The following is a 19,840-nucleotide window of genomic DNA, read 5'->3' on the forward strand; positions in this document are numbered from 1 at the left end:
TTCCCTAGAACTTAGAACTACTTAAACCTAACTAAGGACATCACACACATGCATGCCCGAGGCAGGATTCGAACCTACGACTGTAGCGGTCGCGCGGTTCCAAACTGAAGCGCCTAGAACCGCTCGGCCACACCGGCAGGCGATGATTGAAAGGAGGGCCCTATTTCGCAGTGAAAGACTGAATGCATCATCTTCCATTACGGTGCCAGTATGACCACTGAGTGACAGAATACGGGACTTCAACTGACTTCCTCGTTTTACGTAAAAGCAACATTTCTGAATGCTTTGGCTAAGACCACATGGCAGAAATACTTCAAACGTCCTGTTCAAGGGTTATCGTTGAGGGCGCGGAGGGGGGGACTGAGGAAGGGAGGGGGTCTCGAGGAAAACTGCAGACAGAGTGGGTGGGAGGCGGCAGCCCAGTCCAGCACAGGAGGCGAGTCTCGCTGCCGGCCACCACTGCACTGGCTGCCGCGGCGCCCGACGTGTCTGGTGAGTCTCCACGTACTCCTTCCATCAACGTACGGTAGGTATGTACTGTGCGTCTAACTTCCCTCTATTTGGCTGTCTCCTGTTCTCAGTGTTGTCCACACTTAAGAGCGGACGCTATGAAAACGGGGGAAACTTATGGGAGACAGAGATGTTTTACTCTTTTCCCAACTATATTCCGCGACCTGTAGCGCGACAGCTCTTATTATGAGCTCGTAAATTGGCTCACGTCTGCTATGAACTTTAGTAAACACTGATTTGTGCTATTTTTACAAGTTGCATGGTTCTGAAACAGATTACAGAACGAACGTTGCTTTTGTTGTACACTTGTTGGATTCAAGCAGGCGAGAGTTCCGAATGTAATTTTCACTTTGCAGCCGAATGTGCGCTGATATGAAACTTCCTACCAGAGCACTTTCCCGAGAAAGGCAAAGGTCCCGAGTTCGATACTCGATCCGGCACAGAGTTTTGATATGCCAGAACGTTTCAGACGACAGTTGCTGGAAGAAATATGTAGAGCGGTAATGTACGTAAGATCTGTGTGACAGCTGGAAGAACTTCAGATTCTCTGGGTTCATAAATGGTTAACTAAACTAAGAACATGGAGGAAAGTTGGATGACCCATTTATTTCGATGTAGAGGGTGGCTCCAGAAGTTTGCAAAGATAATACTGTTTACTCAAAAACGTTGTACACAACAGTAGGTGTTCAGAACAAATTGGTAAGAGATGGAACTGATCACCCATGGTACACAAAACGGGTCCGAACGATGTTGCAGAGGCAACGGAAAAAGCATGCCAAGTTCAGAAGAACGCGAAATCCCGAAGATTGGCTAAAATTTACAGTCGCGCGAAATTTGGCACGGACTTCAATGCGAGATGCCTTTAATAGGTTCCACAACGAAACATTGTCTCGAAATTTGGTAGAAAATCCGAAGAGATTCTGCCCGCATCTCGTGGTCGTACGGTAGCGTTCTCGCTTCCCACGCCCGGGTTCCCGGGTTCGATTCCCGGCGGGGTCAGGGATTTTCTCTGCCTCGTGATGGCTGGGTGTTGTGTGCTGTCCTTAGGTTAGTTAGGTTTAAGTAGTTCTAAGTTCTAGGGGACTGATGACCATAGATGTTAAGTCCCATAGTGCTCAGAGCTATTTGAACCATTTTGAACGGAAGAGATTCGAATCGTATGTAAAGTACACAAGCGGCAAGACGCAGTCAATACCTTCGCTGCGCAATGCCAATGGTACTTTTACTGCCGACTGTGCCGCTAAAGCGGAGTTATTCAACGCAGTTTTCCGAAATTCCTTCACCAGGGAAGTCGAATGGAATATTCCAGAATTTGAAACACGAACAGCTGCTGGCATGAGTTTCTTAGAAGTAGATACCTTAGGGGTTGCGAAGCAACTCAAATCGCTTGATACGGGCAAGTCTTCAGGTCCAGATTGTATATCGATTAGGTTCCTTTCAGATTACGCTTATACAATAGCTCCCTGCTTAGCAATCGTATACAACCGGTTGCTCACCGATAGATCCGTACCTACAGATTGGAAAATTGCGCAGGTCGCACCAGTGTTTAAGAAGGGTAGTAGGAGGAATCCATCGAACTACAGATCTATATCACTGACATCGGTTTGCATTAGGGTTTTCGAGCATATACTGTATTCAAACTTTATGAATCACCTCGAAGGGAACGATCTATTGATACGTAATCAGCATGGTTTCAGATAACATCGTTCTTGAGCAACGCATCCAGCTCTTTATTCGCGCGAAGTAATGGCCGCTATCGACAGGCGATCTCAAGTTGATTCCGTATTTCTAGATTTCTCGAAAGCTTTTGACACCGTTCCTCACAAGTGACTTCTAATCAAGTAGTGGGCGTATGGGCTATCGTCTCAGTTGTGCGACTGGATTCGTGATTTCCTGTGAGGAAGGTCGCAGTTAGTAGTAATAGACGGCAAATCATCGAGTAAAACTGAAGTGATATCAGGTGTTCCCCAGGGAAGCGTCCTGGGACCTCTGCTGTTCCTGATCTATATAAATGACCTGGGTGACAATCTGAGCAGTTCTCTTAGGTTGTTCGCAGATGATGCTGTAATTTACCGTCTAGTAAGGTCATCCGAAGTTGCAAAGCGATTTAGAAAAGATTGCTGTATGGTGTGGCAGGTGACAGTCGACGCTAAATAGCGAAAAGTGTGAGGTGATCCACACGAGTTCCAAAAGAAATCCGTTGGAATTCGATTACTCGATAAATAGTACAATTCTCAAGGCTGTCAAATCAACTAAGTACCTGGGTGTAAAAATTACGAACAACTTCAGTTGGAAAGACCACATAGATAATATTGTGGGGAAGGCGAGCCAAAGGTTGCGTTTCATTGGCAGGACACTTAGAAGATGCAACAAGTCTACTAAAGAGACAGCTTACACTACACCCGTTCGTCCTCTGTTCGTCCTTACCAGGTGGGATTGACGGAGGACATCGAAGGGGTGCAAAAAAGGGCAGCTCGTTTTGTATTATCACGCAATAGGGGAGAGAGAGTGGCAGATATGATACCCGAGTTGGTATGGAAGTCATTAAAGCAAAGATGTTTTTCGTCGCGGCGAGATCTATTTACGAAATTTCAATCACCAACTTTCTCTTCCGAGTGCGAAAATATTTTGTTGAGCCCAACCTACATAGGTAGGAATGATCATCAAAATAAAATAAGACCAATCAGAGCTCGAACAGAAAGTTTTAGGTGTTCATTTTTCCCGCGCGCTGTTCGGGAGTGGAATGGTAGGGAGATAGTATGATTGTGGTGCTATGAACCCTCGGCCAAGCACTTAAATGTGAATTGCAGAGTAATCATGTAGACGTAGATGTAGATGTAGATGTAGATGTAGACAACGAGTAATTGGAATGCCTGCACCCTAATATGTGCAAGTATGTGATGTACACGATGCCACATATCCCAGTGACTGGATCAAATGGAGAGGCCAATTAGCATGGTTCCTTCGCTCCGCTGATCGGATGCCTCGTAATGTTTTTATCTCGGCTCATACACTATGTGATCAAAAGTATCTGGACACCTGGCTGAAAATGTGTTACAAGTTCGGGGCTCCCTCCATCGGTAATGGTGGAATTTAATATGCTGTTGGCCCACCCTTAGCCTTGATGACAGCTTCCACTCTCGCTTACATACGTTCTATGAGGTGTGGATTGTTTCTTGGGGAATGGTGGCTCATTCTTCACGGAGTTCTGCACTGAGAAAAGATATCGATGTCGGTCGGTGAGGCCTGGCACGAAGTCGGCGTTCCAAAACATCCCAAACGTATTCTGTTGCATTCAGGTCAGGACTCTGTGCAGGCCAGTCCATTATAGGGATGTTATTGTCGTGTAACCATTCCACCACAGGCCGTGCATTATCGTTTATCATTTATCTTCAACAGTGGGAAGCAAGAAGGTGCTTAAAACTTCAGTGTAAGCCTGTGCTGTGATAGTGGCATGCAAAACAACAAGGGGTGATATCCCCCTACATAAAAAATATCACCACACCATAACACCACCCCTCCAAATTTTACTGTTGGCAAATGACTTTTACCGGGCATCCGCCATACCTACACCTTGCCATCGGATCGACCAATTGTGTATCGTGATTTGTCAGTCTAGACAACATATTTCCTCTGATCATTCGTCCAAGGTTTACACTCCTTACACCAAGCGAGGCGTCGTTTGGTATTTACTTGTGTGATGTGTGGCTTATGATCAGCCGCTCGAGCATGAGATCCAAGTTTTCTCAACTCCCGCCTATCACAGTACTTGCAGTGGATCCTGATGCCGTTTGGAATTGCTGTGTGATGGTCTGGATAGAGGTCTGCCTATTATACATTACGATTCTCTTCTACTGTCGGGGGCCTCTTTCAGTGAACAGACGAGGTCGGCCTGTACGCTTTTGTGCTGTACGTGTGCCTTCACATTTGCACTTCGCTATCACATCGGAAGCAGTGGACCTAGGGATATTTAGGAGTGTGGAAATGTAGCGTAAGGACGTATGTCACAAGTGACATCCAATCACCTGACAATGTTTGAATTCCGTGAGTTCCACAGGGCGCCCCATTCTGCCCTCTCGCGATGACTGATTACTACTAACATCGCTGATATGCAGTACCTGGCAACAGGTGCCAGCACAATGCACCTAATATGAAAAATGTATGTTTTTTGTGATTCCGGATACTTTTGATGACATAGTGTATCAAAAACACCGTCTAAAAGAAACGGTGTCTGTAAACGTTCAGTTTCATTAACAGATGTTGCCGTAAAATTATACAAATGGACGTATTACTTTTACAGTCCTTCACTCACGTTGGATGCCATCACTTTATTTGAATTACCACTTTTGATAACGGGTATTTGGTCCTCACATTAAACTATTTGGCAATACTTAATGAGTTTAATACTTCCCGTTCTCTCAAGCAAAAAGTCGGTTCACGCTCACGCTTTATATCAAAGTCTGCTCCATCTCTGTATTTCAGATTCTTACTTTGTTTCTCAGACGAGACAACGCTCTTATTTACTGCACATTATCTCTTACTGTAACGTATGCTCGTGTTCTGTGGTGACTATTCGTTCCCTCTCGTACTTCCCTTATCTTCATCCTTTTTCTTGATAATCTTATACCGTCTGCGTCGATACGCCTCTGAAATTTAAGTTCTTGGATCTTGACTCTTTTCTTGTCGTTCTGACTTCTCTGTCGATACTTTCGAAACGAATAGTGTGGTCTCATCTTACATTTTTGTATTTTAATGCGACAGTGCTGCTAAGTTAATATGCTGGCTACTTAACTTTTCCTTAGTCTCTGCGTGCTCAAACTGCTTCCACTGCCCGCGGCTATAATTCTTTTCCCTGTAATGCACACTCCGACTGTTAGTATACATTTTGAGTAAAATCATTACTCTCTCTACCAGTAAAAGAAGACTTCCCTTCTGCCCACCTTTACACAACCACATCCCAGTATCAGCAACTCGCTTTCATCTTAACAAAATTTGCACAGATTAAAATTCTCATATCGGACTAAAGTATTCTCTTTGACGCACAAAGCAATAGGAATTTTATACACACTGGATTTAATCTAGTGTAAAATCAGTAATGCCTACTTGTATTGAAAACAGGTCATTATTCCTTGTCTGAAACCTGACTTCACAGTCTCTGGAAGGCAACATATTTTTATGTGGATTAACAACAAGTGTGTGCCTAGTACCCATGTCTTTATGGGACCTTGCACGCCATTTTCCCCTTCTGAGGTCAGTTTCATTCCTGCGACATCATATGATTTCTATTATTAAGGTCAGACTCCACTAATGGAGAAAGGATGCTGTTAATGCCACAGCTAATTGTTTGCCCTCTAGAACTTTGTGGCCCACACAGTGAAAGACTTTCGCAACTTCACAAAACGTAAAGCGGGATCTTTAATGTTGATTACCTCTGCAATCATTTAATTTGTGAGGTTTGGTACTGCTTTCACTATACCAAACTCTTTGCGAAAAGCAAACTTCGTGGCTGTTAAGTTCTGCCCAGTCACACGAGTCCGTATTCTATCCGAGGCGTTTTCACATAGACTTTTGAAAAGAATTGAAGGACTCTAACAGATCAGTAACTAATTTTGCTTGTCTACATTTTTACAGATCTCTGTTTCCACACGTCATTGAAATTTGTCAGAAGTACGGCCCCAGTCATTAAGTGATTACATAGAGGTTTAATAATCTTCCTATTAACTCAGCACCAGATTAAAATAGAAATAAACCTATCGAACCTGTATTGGCTTTGTTGGCGCTTCGAAGAAGTAACCAGCGTCGCCTATATGGCAGAAATTGACACTGTAGTACGTCGCCCCACATGGTAATCAAGTTCCTTATCAGGGAGTTATTTATTTTAGTGGGTACCTACTACAAAGATGTGGCACTGATAAACTGTTCTTCACTACTTTCTAGTTTCACATCGTAATTAACTGTGATTCATTTTCCCTACACATTCTCCATCCACAAAGTCAGTAGGAATTGCACCTTAGCTGAGACACTGGGAACAAACTTGGGTACAGCAGTTATAGCTGTTCGGAATGCTACTTAGCAACTACGAAAGGTCGACCATTATCTGTAAAAGGCAAGGAAGGACTGAAAACTGTACCTCTGATTGTAGATAAACTGAAGAAGGAATGAGGTACCAAGTCCGCATGAGTAAACAATGTCCAGAACGTGATTACACTGTCATGCATTCATTGAGCAGGTATGTAAGCGAATTTTAGCATTTGTGTGTTGTTGTAGTAGTATTGGTATCAGTAGTAGTAGTAGTAGTAGTAGCATATCGGACACGTCTTGGTATTACAATTTAAGAACGACAAATTAAGGTAATTCACATATGGCGAACTTTGCAGATTTACAGGTCCAGAATGAAAAGACTAAGACCAGTAGTTGTTTGTGGCCTTATGGTAGGACTAAAACTGACATATGCATGAAATGATTTTGGGATACCACGAAAATCTGAATTTAGATGGGTGGTTGAAGAGTGGAGCTGTTTAAGACAGTTCTGCCTCATTCGGTTTACTCCCTTGCGTACAATACTTCAGGCGGCAGGGAGCTAGATTGGAGACGTAAGGTGCTCGTGCACAAATGAAACAATCAAGTACACAATACGTATTCATCAAACAAACTCGATATCTTAAAAAATTACAGAGGTTCGTCATTAAAGAATTTTGCATGTTACATGAGCCAAAACATATCAAATGGGCACGCTGAAAGGCGCAAAGTCTCGACAGTATTTAATATTGCTCCCAGAACACAACGAAATAGTTTTGCTGATGTAGAGATTTAAATATAGGACCAACAATTGTACCTGTTGTCACACAGGCTCGTAAGCTGTAGAAATAATTTTTACGCTCCGTCGGATTCTGCAACTCAGGTAATCAAACATCTGCCTCAGAGCAACGGTCTACCTTGATGTGTTTAAAACAACTTCGTCGTAGTTCAGACATGTTGTTTTGGTCTTCAGTACAAAGACTGATATGATCCAGCTCTCCATGCTACTCTATCCTGTGCAAGGTTCTTCATCTCCAAGTACCTGCTGCAACTTACATCCCTTTGAATCTGCTTAGCGTATTCATCTCTTCGTCTCCAATTTTTACCCCCCACGCTGCCATCCACTACTAAACTGATGATCCCTCGATGCCTAAGAACATGTCCTACCAACCGATCCCTTCTGCTAGTCAAGTTGTGCCACAAATTCCTCTTCTCCCCAATTCTATTCAGTACCTCTTCATTAGTTACATGATCCATCCATCTAATTTCAGCATTCTTCCGTAGCAGCACATTTCGAAAGCTTCTATTCTCTTCTTGTCTATTTATCGTCCATGTTTCACTTCCATACATGGCTACACTCCATACAAATACCTTTAGAAAATAATTCCTAACACTTAAATCCATACTCGATGTTAAAAAGTCTCTCTTCTTCAGATACGCATTCTTTGCCATTGCCGGTCTACTTTTTATATCCTCTTTACTTCGACCATCATCAGTTACTTTGCTCTCCAAATAGCAAAACTCATCTACTACTTTAAGTGTCTCATTTCCTAATCTAATTCCCTCAGCATCACCTGGTTTAATTCAACTACATTCCATATCGTCGTTTTGCTTCTGTTGATGTTCATATTGTATCATCCTTTCAAGGCACTGTCCATTCCGTCCAACTGCTCTTTCAGGTCCTTTGCTGTCTGTGATAGAATTACAATGTCATCGGCAAACCTCAAAGTTGTTATAGCTTCTCTTATGGATTTTCATTCCTGCTCTTAATTTTCTTTTGTTTCCCTTACTGCTTGCTCAATGTACAGATTGAATAATATTTTGAATAGGCTACAGCCCTGTCTCACTTCCTTCCCTACCACTGCTTACCTTTCATACCCCCTGACTCTTGTAACTGCGATTTGACTTCTGTATAAATCGTACATAGCCTTCGAACTCTGTGTTTGACCCCTTCAGAATTTGAAGGAGAGTATTCCAGTCAGAATTGGCAAAAGCTTTCACTAAGTTTACAAATGCTAGAAACGTAGGTTTGGCTTTCCTAAGACTACCTTCAAGACAAGTCTTAGTATTGCTTCACGTGTTCCTACATTTCTACAGAATCCTAACTCATCTTCCCCGACGTCGGCTTCTACCAGATTTCCATTCGTCTATAAAGAATTCGTGTTAGTATTTTGCATCCATTACTTTAATAACTTCGGTAATTTTCACACCAGTTTTCACCTGCTGTCTTTGAGATTGTGATTATTATATTCTTCTTGAAGTCTGAGAGTATTTCGCCTTTCTCATACATATTGCTCACCAGATGGCAGAGTTCCGTCAGAGCTGGCTCTGACAAGGCTATCAGTGGTTCTAGTGGAATGTTGTCTACTCCTCGCGCCTTGTTTCGGCTTCGGTCCTTCAGTGCTCTGTCAAACTCTTCACGCAGTATCGTATCTCCCACTTCATCTTCATTTACATCGTCTTCCATTACCATAATACTGTCCTCAAGTACACCGCCCTTGTATAGACCCTCTATATACTCCTTCCATCTTTCTGCCTTCCCTTCTTTGCTTACAAATGGTTTTCGATCTGAGCTCTTGATATTCATACAAGAGGTTCTGTTTTCTTCAAAGATCTATTTAATTTTCCTGCAGGCGGTAACTACGTTACACCTAGTGATGTATACCTCTACAGCCTCACATTTGTCCTGTAGCCATCCGTGCTTAGCCGTTTTGCACTTCCTGTCGATCTCATTTTTGAATGGTTCAAATGGCTCTGAGCACTATGGGACTTAACATCTGAGGTCATCAGTCACCTAGAACTTAAAACTACTTAAACCTAACTAACCTAAAGACATCACACACATCCATGCCCTAGGCAGGATTCGAACCTGCGACCGCAGTGGTCGCGCGATTCCGGACTGACGCGCCTAGAACCGCTCGGCCACAGTGGCCGGCTACTTTTTTGAAACGTTTGTATTCCTTTTTGCCTGCTTCATTTAGTGTTTTTTTATATTTTCTTCCTTCATCAGTTAAATTGAGTATTTCTTCTGTTACTCAAGATTTTTACTGGCCCTCGTCATTTTACCTTCTTGATCCTCTGTTGCTAATTCATTTCTCAAACCTACCCATTTTTCTTCCAGCGTATTTATTCCCTCCATTCTTATAAATAGGTCCCTAATGCTGTCTCTAAGACTCTCTACAACCTCTAGTTCATGCAGTTTGTCCTGGTCCCATCTCTTTTCATTCCTAACTTTTTGCAGTTTCTTTAGTTTTAATCTACAGTTCATAACCAATAAATTGTGGTCAGAGTCCACATCTGCCCCTGGACGTGTCTTAAAATTTAAAACTTTGTTCCTAAATCTCTGTCTTACCATTATATAATATATGTGAAAAGATCCAGTGTCTCCAGGCCTCTTCCATGTATACAACCTTTCTTCATGATACTTAAACCATGTGTTAGCTGTGATTAAGTTATGTTCTGTGCAAAATTCTACGAGTGGTTTCCTCTTTCATTCCTTTCCCTCATTCCATATTCGTCTACAACTTTTCCTTCTCTTCATTTTCCTACTATCGAATTCCAGTCCCCCATGACTATTAAATTTTCGGTTCTCTTCACTATCTGAATAATTAATTTTATCTCACCATACATTTCTTCAATCTCTTCGTCATCTGCAGAGCTAGTTGGCATATAAACTTGTACTACTGCGGTAGGCGTGTGCTTCGTGTATATCTTGGCAACAATAATGCATTCACTATGCTGTTCATAGTAGCTTACCACGCTCCTATTGTTTTTATTCATTATTAAACCTACTCCTGCATTACCTCTATTAGGTTTTGTATTTATAATGTTGTATTCACCTGACCAGAAGTCTTATCTGTCCTGCCACCGAACCACACTAATTCCCACTATATCTAACTTTAACCTATCCATTTCCCTTTTTAAATTTTCTGACCTGCCTGCCCGATTAAGGGATCTGACATTCCACACTCCGATCCGTAGAACACCAATTTATTTTCTCCTGATAGCGACGTCCTACTGGGTAGCCCCTGTCCTGAAACATACAACACAGTAATTACCGAGCTATCGAAAATACAACGGTACACATTTGTAAAATGAAACTAGGTGTTGTGTGATGTCCTTAGGTTAGTTAGGTTTAAGTAGTTCAAAGTTCTAGGGGACTGATGACCATAGATGTTAAGTCCCATAGTGCTCAGAGCCATTTGAACCATTTTTGTAAAATGAAAAGGAGCAATTTAGTACACAAATGTCTAACACCAAAGGCTTTTTCTTGAGTACAGGACCTTGACAAGTCTTTAACCTGTTACCCTGTCTGATCATGATACATACCGAAACCTTTGACTAACAGACACAGTGAGGTATTCAGATTCAGCGACACCGCCCACACGCCATTACACAGCATTATAGAGAAACCCTACATGACACACAGTCTGCTTACAACAGAAATAGATACAACATTAAACTTCAATAGTATAATATAAAAATCCGAATGCACACGGTGAGAAGACGTCTGGATTGAACCCCCACTGACAGCATAAACGGTAATGACACATTTAAACGTTAACTACTCTGTCCCATTAACAGGAAATTAAAGTACAACAGTAATTACAAAATGAAAGTCTGAACTCTCATAGGATAGGACAGCAAAATGCGCGAGCGACGAACGCTTCAGTTCAGATCACACTATAGTTCAGTGAGCGTGTGGTAATTTAACAGGTACGGCAAACGGCCTAAATGCATGCAGACCAGCTCGCAGGCAAACGATCATCACAACTCAGCACAAGTGCCTCGGCGACACAAACATCAAAACCCTCTTACTGAAGAGACGCCGGGACGCTCACTGTAAAATCCAGACTGTAAAGCACCTACTAAACGATGCGCCTAAACTGTACATCTATGCACCAGCGCCCCAAGCGTGCATATGTGTGACTACAGACTGGTTCAAGTCGACCTATTACACCATCCACGAGGAATGTACCTGCCGCACATGCGCAGTAGACTGTAGTAACGCGCGAAACGCAAATAGAACTGTCTGATCTCTTGTAAAGTCGTCCTTTATACCACAGGAAACACAAGGGGAACAGTGTAAGATATTGTAACATCATTCGTTCAAATTATTTGAGGTCGAGGATCCTGTTTAATAACAAGTTGTTTTCTTATTACTATTTATTAATTGACTGTTTTCTCTGGTATAGGTTACTACAGTTCCGAATTATGGGCTCAACAGTTAACTTTATATTACGACATTTGGTTACACTAGTATATGTGTATCTAAATTTACATTTACACTGCATTTTGCACATGGAGGACGCGCTTATTTTAGGGGTTATTGCCCTGATAGTGACTGTAAATATTCGGATTAAGGCAGAACAACGGTGAAAACGAAAAGTCAGACGTTGTTGAGTTCGACTCTGGGCCAGGGTTCATGGGTTTCTTAAAAGTGTTTAAAAGCCAGTTGGTGAAAGGAAGGAACGAAGGCATTCTAATATATTCACTGCTAATGAAAGGCCTGAAGATCCACAAGAATTTGTGAACTTCATGAGGATGGAAATTGCCTTATTCTAGAAATTACTCTCTGTGATAGAAGATGGAATTAGCAAGTGTGACACAGAGATGAGGGGGACTATCCCACATTGTCGAAAGAGAGAATTAAATCATATGTTTGCAGGTTTCGTGATCATACCAGCATAGATCACAGATAAAACAACGGTACATGCCCTGTTATGTTGCAGGCTGGTATCTTTTCAGAGTTTGGCTTTTAGTCACAGTATAGCACAGTGCAGCACTTCAAAAATGGCTCTGAGCACTATGCGACTTAACTTCTGAGGTTATCAGTCACCTAGAACTTAGATAAACCTAACTAACATAAGGACATCACGCACAACCATGCCCGAGACAGGATTCGAACATGCGACCGTAGCGGTCGCTCGGCTCCAGACTGTAGCGCCTAGAACCGCACGGCCACTCCGGCAGGCATCATCCCTTCAAAAGATCTTGTGGATATACGCACTGCCATTTTTTAAGGCCTAGTAATTATAGACGCACTTGCCTTATGTTTCCGAGTCTGGAATATATACATTGCGGTCAATCCGAAGTTTCGGATGAGATTATCTCAAAAACTATACATCGGGTAGAAATAGTGGATCAGACAAGTTCCTTAGCTCAAAGGGGACATCAAATGATACTACACGTAAGTGCCAGCAACCACCCTCTTGGGTGGTGCGAGGGGAAACTTTTAAATCTTAAATGGAAACGCCCATTTTTATTGCAGGTTCCGATTCTCCATAAAAAAGTAATCAAGTTTTGTCTGAAAAATTTTTTTAAAACCATTGACAGATTGCACTGAAATCGAGAAAAAAGTAAAATAGTTTAGAATCCTAGAAAGACGCCTCAAACCAATAAAAAATGTGCACCAATGTTACGCCAAATTAGGCTACATGGACGTAGTAGAATGATGTTCCCGTCGTGTGCTTCATTTAGTGTAAGTCCCCTTGCATCTCAATTTCGGGTGGTTAATTAATGAAGTTAGCCACGAAGAAATTGTTCAAACTTACCCCCATTTCTTCAATGCATGAAGTCAATCGTCTGCGAATGTTGCCCACAGTTTTGAGCAGCACATCCCTTGGTATGGCTGCACACGCGAATGCGTTGCTCCATATCGTTCCTGGTTGTGGGCTTCAAAAACAATACTTTTTAAATAACCCCGCAAGCAAAAAATGAGATGTTAGGTCGCGTGAACGTGGAGGCCACTGAATTGGTCCGCTGCGCCCTATCCACCGACTAGGGTACCGTAAATTTAAGAAGTTGTAAATAGGATTCCCCAGTAACATTTCGGTTAAAAAAATACGCTCCTATCAAGTAACCGTTTAAAATTCCACACCAGACCATTATCGACCATTTGTGTTGATTGTCAACGGGTCTCTGCCTTGTGGATTGACAGGGGACCAATAATGACAACCATGGCGATTTAATTCGCCATTGTTTTTCAATGTGCCTTGATCGGTGAACATAACGTATCTAAAAATGTCATTATCACTTCTTATCATTTCCAAGGCCCATTGGCAGAAATGCAGGCGAATTTGCATATCGTTCGGCGTTTAATGCCCGTGTCGGTGTGATATTTATGTGGCTTCAAAATCCTCAAAATAGTTGATTTCGGTATTCAAATTTGTCTCTGAATCGCACGACTACTAATTTCGGCATCGAGTTGGACACAGGCGAGATCGGTAAGGCAACGAGCGTCATTTTCATTTTATTTGCGATAACGAGGTTGATGGTGCATGTATCCATTCCGGGCTCATTGAGTGCAATTTCGAATAACGTTTTCTCTTGGATGTCGTCTGTTCGAGAAACGATCCGCATACAGTTACGCAGCTGCAGCATAATTTTTATGGCATTCACCTACAATTAGCATCATATCAACAATCTCTATATGAGGATAGTTAGCCATGTTTCGCTAAAGAATAATTTACTTTAGTCACTTGATGTTTGCTGTTCACAATCTGAAAGTGAGGTGACGTCTGATCGCAATGCACCTACCTTACACTAGGCCATAGTTAGCAGTTTGGCCACGGTAGCGCCACAGTCGTGTGATAAATACAATTGTGAAAAGTTTCCTAACGAGATTTGAATACCATTCCTCCTCTTTCCATCAAAAACTGTGGCGAGTAGGATACAGTTTGTAAAAAAAATAGCTTAATTTGGCCTAATGAAAGAATTGGTGCACATTTTTTATCGGTTTTATGCGACCTTCTCGGATCATTCGAAATTAGAGTTCTTCCCCAATTTTACTTGTTTCAAGATTTCAGCGCAATCTGTCAACGGTTTTAAAAAATGTTTCACACAAAGCTTGATTACTTTTTTATCGAAAATCCAAATCTGAAATAAAAATTGGGGTTTCCATTTAAGATTTAAATGTTGCCCTGCCCCACCCAAGGGGGTGGGGGCTGGGGGTCACTTCTAGAATCATTTGATGTCCCCTTTGAGCTTACGAACTTCTCTTACCCCCTACTTTTATCCATGGTATAGTTTTAGATGGACCAGGGTGGTCCATTGATCGTGACTGGGCCAAATGTCTCACGAAATAAGCGTGAAACGAAAAAACTACAAAGAACGAAACTAGTCTAGCTTCAAGGGGGAAACCAGATGGCGCTATGGCTAGCCCGCTAGATGGCTCTGCCATAGGTCAAACGGACATCAACTGCGTTTCTTTAAACAGGAATCCCCATTTTTATTACATATTCGTGTAGTACGTAAAAAATATATGAATGTTTTAGTTGGACCTCCTATTTCGCTTTGTGCTGGATGGCGCTGTAATAGTCACAAACATATGACTCACAATTTTAGACGAACAGTTGGTAACAGGTAGGATTTTTCAATTAAAATACAGAACATAGGTATGTTTGAACATTTTATTTCTGTTGTTCTAATGTGATACGTGTACGTATGTGAAGTAATCATATCCGATAACGCATGCTGTTACAGCGTGATTACCTGTAAAAACCACATTAATGCAATAAATGCTCAAAATGATGTCCGTTCAACCTCAATGCATTTGGCAATACGTGTAACGACATTCCTCTCAACAGCTAGTAGTTCACCTATCGTAATGTTTGCAGATGCGTTGACAAAGCGCTGATGCATGTTGTCAGGCGTAATCGGTGGATCACGATAGCAAATATCCTTCACTTTCACCCCAGAAATAAATCCGGTGGCGTCAGATCCGGTGAAAGTGCGGGCCGTGGTATCCGCTTCAACCACACGCGAGCTATGTGCCGGACATCCATCATGTTGGAAGTACATCGCCATTCTGTCATGCAGTGAAACATCTTGTAGTAACATAGGTACAACATTAAGTAGGAAATCAGCATACATTGCACCATTCAGATTGGCATCGATTAAATGGGGGCCAATTATCCTTCCTCCCATAATGCCGTACCATACATAAACCCGCCAAGGTCATTAAGGTTCAACTTGTTGCAGCCATCGTGGATTTTCCGTTGTCCAATAGTGCATATTATGCCGCTTTACGTTACCGGTTTTGGTGAATGACGTTTCGCCGCTAAACAGAACGCGTGCAAAAAATATGTCATCGTCCCATAACTTTTCTTGTGCCCAGTGACAGTACACGAAGTTCAAAGTCGTCGCCATGCAATTCCTGGTGCATAGCAATACGGACGCAATCGATCTTGATGCAGCATTCTCAACACCGACGTTTTTGAGATTCCCGATTCTCGAGCAATTTGTCTGCTGCTGATGTACGAATTAGCCGCGACAGCAGCTAAAACCCTAGTTGGGCATCATCATTTGCTGCACGTCGTGGCTGACCTTTCACATGTGGCTGAACACTTCCTGTTTCCTTAAATAACGTAACTATCCGGCGAGCGATCCGGACACTTGGATGATGTCCAGGATACCGAGCAACCTACATAGCACACGCCCGTTGGGCATTTTTATTACAATAGCCGTACATCAACACGATATCGACATTTTCCGCAATGGGTAAACGGTCCATTTTAACATGGGTAATGTATCACGAAGCAAATACCGTCTGCGCTGGAGGAATGTTACGTGATACCACGTACTTCTACGTTTGTGACTATTACAGTGCCATCTATCACAAAGCGAAAAATGTGGTCCAACTAAATCATTCATATTTCTTTACGCACTTCATGAATAAGTATTAAAAATGGGGATTCTTATTTAAAGAAACGCAGTTGATATCCTTCTGACCTATGGCAGCGCCATCTAGCGGGCCAATCAAAGCGCCACCTGGTTTCCCCCTTCAAGCTAGACGAGTTTTGTTCTTTGTAGTTTTTTCGTTTGATGCTTATTTCGTGAGATATATGTGCCACTCAGAGTTTTGCAGTGCCCGTTCGTCGCACTGGACAAAACTGCACAGCCTTTCTCGCCTATCACTGCCTGTTTCTCTTTCCTGGCATGCTGCAATAAAGAAACAGATGCAATCAAATCAACCACGAATATTCGTAAGCTGCGGCATTGTGATACAAATCGAAAATCACTGCGTAGCGTTGTATGTATATTACTCAGAAATAAACGACTGCCGACATATCTTATTATAATACAAAGGGTTGTCACTGCGTAGCGTTGTATGTATATTACTCAGAAATAAACGACTGCCGACATATCTTATTATAATACAGAGGGTTGTGTGAGTCACTCTTACACATTTCTTCGTTGTGTGCCTAAATTAAGACGCTTAGCGCCTCTTTGCTCCATTCCATTTCGAGAATACGATGCCGTTAATTAGCAAAAATGCTTTCACATTCAGCTGGTATAAAACAAATTCTACAGGTAAAAATTATTATTTTTTCTGCATTTATGAAAATGTGCCAATTTATTATTGGAGGGCAGCGTGGAGGGTAAAAATCGTAGAGGGAGACCAAGAGATGAATACACTAAGCAGATTCAGAAGGATGTAGGTTGCAGTAGGTACTGGGAGATGAAGAAGCTTGCACAGGATAAAGTAGCATGGAGAGCAGCATCAAACCAGTCTCAGGACTCGAGACCACAACAACAACAATGAAAATGTGCTTACGGAAAAAAAAAAAAATGCGAGAAATCCCGAACACGATAATCTGAAACTAGCCACTAGACACATAATATTAAGCAAATAACAAGAAGAAAGCACTGCAATATCCTCATCTGTGCATGCGCAAGTTATCGCTGCCTAGTGCTCATGCGCGGACTACCGGCATTCATTCTAGCGGACGGATAACACGACTGGTAATTGTCGTAGCTTCACCCCCTTCTACCGCTAGATGGCTGTCGTGCTAGACCAGTTCGGTTCGCGGACCGACGTGACCACGAGGATTGGTGAGAAGCCGTAGCACACCTGTACTTGTGTTGTTATGATCTTGGAAGTAGGTCCTACTTACGTATTGGATATATTATTACTAAGTAACGTTAAATGAAACTTTAACGTATTCAAATGTGTTAACAGCCATCAACGTCTTTATTAATCACGCTTTATCTATGTGAAGTTCATTTCAAAAATCGTGTACGGTCACAGTCTGTTTACTGTTGTGCTCAGATTGTCGCGCTGTTAATTCGCAATTTGAAAAGGGCTGAGGCTGCTTCCTGGTTCGTAGTGAATTACGCGTGTGGATTACGGTTAAAAAGTGCCGAGAAATAGGTTGTTCTTAATGTCTTTCATAAATTTGCAGGGAAACAATCGGCTTTGACGCTTTCCGAGGGACTGTATTGGATACAGTTGAAAAACAAACACACATTTGCTGTATAACGGAATCGGTAGTGTAGTAGACTGATGAAATGCCGTAGTTCATGGATAGCTAATTCGAGTCTGGCCTTCGTCAATTTTTTTTGTTCAGTTTCAAGCACCTACATCTTGTAATTTCCCAATTAATCATCATTTTTATGAGTAATGCACCTCTTCTTGTTTCAAATTACATACTCCACGCGAAATTCCTGTTTTCATTTGAAATACAAATTCTGAATTATCGAGTTTTATGAAAGATTGTTAATAAAGGTTGCTTAAATTAACAATACATAATTTAATTTTCTGGCCTAAAATAAAAACCGAATACTATTTATTTGGACTATCCCCATTGTTTTATAGCACAGATGTAGTCTCACACGAATCAGAGTGATGAGTGTCGTAGAAACGTGAAAAACAATCATTTTCACAACATCGAGCACTCCATAAAAGTTCTGCATACTTACATTTGTCACTGATTCAATACATCATGAACCCAACAGCACTGATCTGGAGCCAAGTTAAGGGATTTGGCCTGAGAAATAAGCCCGTTCAACAGCCAGACAGACGTACTGGAATTAACTTTTTCACATGCCACTGCCTAACGCTGGCGGGAGATAGACTGACACCTCATAAAAGAAGAGGAGAATATGCGGCGGCTTGGTGGATTCGTGGATTCTGTTGTTGATGGGGTCGTTATAAACGTAGTAGGTGACACTTCCAGAACTGAAACGTATCTCTGGGATTCGGATAAGGAAGGAGCTACCAGATTATGAGACGACTGACTGTGATTACTACCTTCACTGACTTCAGTATCCAACAGTATTGTGAAATCCATGCAGTATGCTTTTGCATCACACATAGCTCGCTCAGAATATTGACCCTGTGCTTAAGTTACGGATTTCCATCACTCTTGTTTGTAATTAGAATACTGCGTGACGTGAGAACGAGAGCGTTTTATGCTTTCCGTCTGGTCATTAAGAAGCGTGAGGTAGTGCTGGAGCTTTTCTGAATATTATTTCATTCTTTTTAAAGATTACATGATATTCGAAGGTACATTGTTTCTCTGTTCGTCTCTTTACGTCTGAACTGCAAATGCTCACATCACTGCAGGTTAGGTTTGGCCCAGATAGCTGGCCAGCGCTGGCCAAGTTTAATGCACCGCTAAAGCCGTTGTCCCGCATTATCACGCAGTCTTTGTGCGTGTAACACAGCATAACACGTATCCCTGTTATCGAACTTGACTGTACTGGAAACAGCTTGACTTCCACTCCACGTGACACGACATGCAATGAGATTCTAGCTAACACTGTACAATATATATCGTGTACTGTTTACATCACGTTCGTTGTTATGATGGACGGAGTACACCACACTGTCTCCAGGTGTAAACACGGCTCAGCTCGGCTCACGCTGGGCGGATCTCTACAGCCGCCTTTTCGGCAGCTCGCGGCCTCCTCAACGAGGCAAGTCCTCAGGCCAGGATCAGGAAACGGCGCTCTGTTGACGGATAATCCGGCGCCTCGGCAGGAAACTTGCGTGCTTGCCAGGCGCAGTACTGTCTCACAAACGGGTCACTTCACAGTGATCAAACGATAATGCTACACTGTCCATTCACTTCTCACTCACTGTCAGTTCACACTCCAAACACGCTGTACGCACATTGTTTCACAGCACTGCTCACGCACACACTATCAGCTGACGTCAGGACCACTTAGTGCATCGCAGCTTCGCATCTGTTAACCTGAAAAACAGAGCCTGCATCCCTCTATATCGAGTGGGGTGCTTATATCTGGTAGAGGACAGGGGTCTCACTGTTATGCACTACACAACATGGGGAGGAGCAATCCCTCCACAAAAAGGAAGGCAAAAAGGGGGAAGAGGAAATGTGGTGTGAAAACGTTTCTTCGAATTCTAGGTTTTTTATTATCTTTATTATTTGTGTTACATTTTTATTATCAGACTGTTCTCTGCATTATCTAAGTAATTCTTCAATGTACAGAATGTTGGGGTTAAAAGGTACCTTTCCATTTTCTGTTTAAATAGATTTTTTTAAGCATTTTCCTTAATCTCCTC

The 19,840-nt window shown here is 42.2% G+C and overlaps 1 protein-coding gene across 1 annotated transcript in view; it reads left to right on the forward strand.

The window, feature by feature from the left end:
• The first annotated feature begins 461 nt into the window (after positions 1 to 461).
• LOC124719805 (speckle-type POZ protein-like) overlaps positions 462 to 19,840 on the forward strand; it is a 112,548-nt gene continuing 93,169 nt past the window's right edge. The window contains exon 1 of the mRNA XM_047244998.1: positions 462 to 492. The gene's annotated coding sequence lies outside the window, so the exon portion shown is untranslated. The remainder of the gene's footprint in view (positions 493 to 19,840) is intronic.

This window comes from Schistocerca piceifrons, chromosome 11 (assembly GCF_021461385.2).
Source record: "Schistocerca piceifrons isolate TAMUIC-IGC-003096 chromosome 11, iqSchPice1.1, whole genome shotgun sequence".
In the NCBI taxonomy this organism is placed as follows: Eukaryota; Metazoa; Arthropoda; class Insecta; order Orthoptera; family Acrididae; genus Schistocerca; species Schistocerca piceifrons.